The sequence below is a fragment of the Diadema antillarum genome, unplaced genomic scaffold (assembly GCF_040938485.1).
Source record: "Diadema antillarum isolate AM-2024a unplaced genomic scaffold, OU_Dant_1.0 seq00000643_RagTag, whole genome shotgun sequence".
NCBI classification, from domain to species: domain Eukaryota; kingdom Metazoa; phylum Echinodermata; class Echinoidea; order Diadematoida; family Diadematidae; genus Diadema; species Diadema antillarum.
The window spans coordinates 58,774-65,000 of NW_027271557.1; positions in this window are offsets into that span (position 1 = coordinate 58,774).

Genomic DNA, 6,227 nt, shown 5'->3' on the forward strand with positions numbered 1-6,227 from the left:
AGTGTGCCTGGGTCCCACACTTAATTAGAATCACTCTTTTTTGGATATCTCGGCCATTTCAAAACCATTTTCATCAAATAAACAATGAATTCCTCATAGAATTACATGCTCTTTCATATTTCATAAGAGGTTTCTCATTATCTCACCGAAAAATGTTAGAACCTGAAATTGGGTCTCAACCAAAACTATACGATCTCTTTAATAAGAACAGTGTAAAATCACAAAACCTTCAGATGTCTATTTGGGAATGCACTGAAGCATTGACAGAACACAGAGACTCCAACTCTCCCGTTTTCGACGGGAGATCTCCCGCCGAAAACCCATTTTTGCAAAATCTCCCGTTCTCCCGTTTGAGATTTAATTTCTCCCGCCCTGGCTCAATGTCTCCCGTTGGAAAGGATTTCTTACTTATTGCTATCATATGTTGCAAAAATAAGCCTTAGATAGCACCAGAGAGCATCTATAACCCTAGGAACTTCGCGCTTCGCACACATTAACTTGGAGTCTCCCGTTTGCTAGGGGTTTCAGGCGGGAGAATCTCCAGATCAGGAGGTGCTTCGGGTTGGAGTCTCTGAGAACATGGAATGATTAAATACTGGTAACTCAAACAGAGGACCACCGTCCTGTTAAAATGATTGCAGTCAACTACTCACTCCAAGCGAAAAAACAAAACAAAACAAAACAAAACTCAAAATACCAGAAAGATAAACAGATACACTGAAGATTTGTTCGATTGTATGACATCTAAACAATGATTGATAGCATATCATCGTACATATATATTCAAAGATTCTTCACTACTTGATCCGTGCATTACCCAGATGAAACAAATAACAGTGTTATGAGAACTAGAGGTTATACAGAAATTTGTCTATAACAATTCTATTCAGCAAGATTGTCATACCATATTTCATAAACACATTTCAAAAAAAGGAAAGTTTTGTCAATGGAAATGATGTAGAGTCACTCGGCATCTATTTCAGTGTATTAGAGGCACAATAACTTCAAGTGTTAGGCATTTTCATAGCTGATTTCTACCACAAAACCACAGTAAATGAACTGATTAGACCACATGGCACAACTTCGAAAAGTCTCCCTGAAATGATTGTGACCGCAACCTGTAATTTGTGACCCGATTCCGTACAATGCACACATGGTAACAGCCATTTTTAAAGCTAATCCAAAGTAGCGATTCTAGTCCCTACTTAGCTCCCGTTTTGTTTGGCCTTCATTAATAACGACAAATTATTGACATCTTTTAAAGTACTAGCTAAAATGCAGATTTTAACAATGTTGCAACATTTTCACTCCCATATAATGTTCACATTTCTTTATGGTCACCAAATACATGTATCTTCTTTGTGTGTCTGGGTGTGTTGGTGAGTTGATGTGTGTGTGTGTGTGTGTAGATGACATACAAATCGTACATGTATTAGATAGCACAGCATTCTCGTACAAACAGACTCTTATTATAAAGAACACTGATGTAGCAGACATTAATTCACTGAATTCAGAACAAATACATCTACTCCCACAGTTGTTCCTTTGCATCTGGTTTGTGTGTGTGTGTGTGTGTGTGTGTTTTCACATCCCAACATTACAAAATTGAATTCCTCTTTACGGTACGCTCTGTGCTTTTTCATATGAAACTATAAGTGGTTTCTGAGTATCTTGCAAAAAGCTAAAAGCCCAATCCCCATCTTCGCCAATATACCATCCTTTAAAAACTTTAATAGTATTACAGACAGGCTTATGAAAGCAGCAAATTTGGTAATATGCACTAACAGGCAGCAGTTACAGAAAAATGTTATGTAAGACGAAACACCAAAATCATGCATAACGAAGTGATTTCACATGTTAGAAGAAGTTAGTGATAGCTAGTGCTTCCCTTCAATACAGCATGGTAGCTTCCTTGATACCCAATCTGTATTGTGTGCACAGCAACTTTAGTCCCACATACACTGTACATTCACGCTGATTTCCTACATTGTAATTTTGCCACGTTGAGAATTCAGTCATCTTCACCCAAAGGCACAATATTTATTAATCAAGTCAGCATTTTTTTTTTAAACGTGTAGTGACTCCACAACTACACATTACACACTAGGCACACAGCCCTTTATTTAGTCATTACAGTGACTTTGCAATTAATACACAATCACTGTTCAGGAACCCCAAACAAAAACAGATCTAAAGCTTGCTACAGCTCATTACAAAGTGTTCTCCATTTGGTTCCCTTGCAGTACAGTATATTGATAACACTTACTCTCTCCAATATGCCCTTGTTAGTCATGGACATTACATGAATTCTTGTAAACTTTTAAGTACAGTGCGGGGATGCAAACCTCTCAAGTAGCACTGCAACAGTTGAGATATGAAAAGGTATATTGTTGGTGGAAGAAACCAAGTATTTTTACATTTACTGTAATATACATGTGTAGTAATAATAATGATTAAGAAATAGTATGTTTTGTTTTTTTGCAGGATTTCGGCAAAAAACAGTGCTTACAATACTGAAAAAAAAAATGTTGGCATTTCCAACAATGATTTTAAATTACATGTACATTGTTTCAAATACTGCAACATGAATGGAAATTCAGCAGACAGCAAAGTTGATTTTGGCTCTTTTTTTAGTCATAAGACAATGTGATTGTGCAACCTCAAGTAACCATTAAGTCTTTGTCAATATAACATACAATGAAAGATCTAAGGTATTGATATTACAGATTTCTTCTTTCTTGATTAACACATTATTTCAGAAGTTACCTTTTGCCCATGGTGGGACTCTTGCTGTACATTTAAACAAGAATGAACTACTATATTTTCCTTTTTTATCCCACTTTTAATGACATAATTGCTCCACTCAGCAACACACTTTATTCTGACACTTCAATGTCTGCACAGTAGCAAATGTAAGAAAATGTTCAAGGCGTGCATACTCATGTATACATGATTTCCGCGTATAGTGTCTCCAGCATCATCACCGCTAGCTACGAGTGTACAAGTTCACAACAGTTTCTGTACAATCAGTTGCCATGGAAACCGTTTTATTAAAAAGTTGTCAGTCTCTGACAATCACCAAAGTAAGCTTCTCTGTCAATCAAAACCAAGCATTTTACCGAGATGTCTGAAACTGAAAATTTTCATGAAATAATGCCCCGTTTGCTATCCGAGGAATGCCGCTCCCACCCCCCCCCCCCCCCTTCCCTACCCTTTTTTTCTCATTCTCTCCTGAGAGTTATGTACAGTGTGTATTGGTCCAAGAAAAGTTGATATGAATTGTGTAACTGGTAAGCTGGCCTGTCATCACAACTAGATCACTCCTGGGGGGCATTTCATGAAGCGCTTTGGTCTGATATTTTTCTGACAAATTCGTTACAAGCTACTGAAAATCCTTGCATCTGATTGGCAGCTGCTGCACAAAACACACACTTCTATTATTAATCACACCATGCAGAGTTTAAAGAGAGACTTGAAAATTTTAGGAACCATGATAATTCACTGTTAAAAGCTGCTAATATAGCAGCTGCGAACATTCATTCACAGGTCTGTAAGACACCGATGTGCAGACATGTAGGCCTACATTTATCTAATACTCTTTCTTTTTCTTTCTAACTTTATGGAAGCACTGCTTTCAAGGGCCTACAAATCCGAATACCAAAAACTACATGGTTCCAGTTATTAGGTAAGTAATCAGCTGTTAGTAATCTACAATGCACTTCTACATTTAGCCAGTTTGAACATGCAGTATACTGCCACTGGCTCAAAAAACAAAAACAAAAACAAAAAAGAAGTCAAATTTCCCTTGTCACTGTAAAGTGATGCGTTCTTTGATGAGATAAATCTTTTGCTTTGGTATCTCAACAAGTTTGTGACCTTGAAATTGCAAGCCTTAAAACAAAAAGAAACGAAAGAAAACAGTAACAAAAAAATGTACAGTGCAGTTATAGTACATTGTAGGTGAACAATCTATTCCAACCCTAACAAGATTCACCATTTGTGTGCAATCAATGTTAGCATTATAAGAATCAGCAAAGTAAAGAATGTACAAATGTAACACCTCACCATTCTTGTAGTAAACGTACAGTTGTACAGAGCATATTTCTCATTAACCTTGTGGCCATTGGTACATTTAATATGTAGATTTCAGACATATAATTCACCTCTTTTCCCAAAAAAAATCTATACAGTGTTACTATATACACGTACATGTGACTTTTCTGTTTTAAGTAATTCCCATTTCAAGTACCAATGGTGGATTTCAACTGTACGTACATGGCAACTTTAAAGGTGCATTCCAGGGGCTGGTATCGAGCTAAATGTATCATTTCATGATGTATTTGGAGCTTTACTCTATGCTGAAATTCAACTGCATTCACTTTCAATAAAGCATATAATATATATTCTTTTTTTTTTCAACGTGTCAGTTGTATAGAACAAAAAGATATACCTTATCGCTAGCAAATAATGTGCTGTACAACATGATATCATAAAGAATCTGCACATTTTACGTACACATAGTGCTTTATCATCAGTTTCATACAATGTACACATTGTACATGAAAGATACACATCAAAGTAACATAAACAAAGTAGAGATCTTTTCTTCTTTTTTTTCTTAAGCATATTGCTTAACCCTAACTTACCTGGGGAGGGGGCATAATGGCCCCAACCCCCCCTCGAATTCCGCGACCATTCTGGCGCGCAAAATTTTTTTGACTGTGCCGCTCTCTGACTTTTTACTTTCAAGTCTCGCGCAACTTTTGAGACCAAATTTGTCGCGCCCGGGCATACTGTTCCGAAGCCACGCTCCTTCAAAAAATTTTCAGCTACCCCAAAATTGCTCAAAAACGTGATTTTGTTCACAAAGTCAATGCAAATTGTGTTTTTTCAATTAATTCATGTAAAGATTCATATTTTTAATTTAAATGGCTGAAATCAATTTATTTTAGTATAATTATGCTTCAAAACATGTGTATGACAAATTCTGCTGAAAAAAACAACAAAAACAAAAGTTTGAAAAAACAGAGAAATACATAAAAAATTGATAAAATAAAAAAAAATAAGAAATGAATTTTTATACTGATTTTTTTATGCACAAATGTTCAGAATGTAATTAGGACTATTTACACCAAAAATCAGCATTCCATAAGCTTTTATAAGCCAATTACAGACGAAAATGAGTCTTTTTTTGCATATATTTGCATAATCAATGAATTTAAATAGAAAATGCAAATTTTTTGAAAATTGAACTTAACAGTCTTGTAGATTACATCCGGCTTTATGTTCATGCAAAATTTTGCGGTGATTGCGCGATCAACGGCCGAGATCTGAAGGGGGGGGGGGGGGGGGAATTCAAGCTCGCTAAATAGCCCAGGTAAGTTAGGGTTAACCCATTCTTCTACATTTACATGTATACCTTCTTTTAAAAAAGGACACACAAAAAAAATCAAAAATACAGAAAAAAGGAACCAGGACAAACAAATATCCATGGCAAAAGAGCCCTGAATAACGTATCATTCAGGGTTGAAAAGTGAACACACACATGCTTCAATACAAGAGGATTGCACAAGAAGAAAACGCTTATTAAAATTGTACAAGCAGGACTTAACGGTAATGTTTTCACCTTGATAATATAAAGCCCTAAGTCCTGTAAAATGTTTTCACCATGGTGATATTAAGCCCAATCGGCAGATTTCCCAGAAAAATCGGGCTCGGTCAGTGTGCCGTTACACTTTCACTTTTCAACATATTGAGGCAATTAACATCTTTACCATTATTGCTACAATGTTAAAGCAGAAAATTCAATAAGAAATGAGCCTTGCTACGGCAGGAACAACTGCTTCAAGAGTCAACCCCTTCAGAAGTTCCTCATATTTTCATAAGATTAGAGGACAAAGGTTGTAAAAACATTCCTCATTTCAGCAAAGAAACGTTGGACAAGGTTTTCAAAAGAATCGTCTCACCTGCCCCCAAGTCAAAATATCTTTGAGGGTAGTGCACTATTTTATCTGCTAAAACCCAAACATCTTTGTTGGCAGTCTCTCTTGAAGCCAAATGCAGTCTCATTCACATCAAGACTCTCACAAAATGTAGCAGCAAATTCCATCTTCTCCCCTCATCACCTGACCCTGCCAGAAAATCCTCTTTATCACATACACTTGGTTCCATGACATTTGCTTCTGCGACAATTGCTGCTACGGAATATCTGCACGCTATTTAAAGCC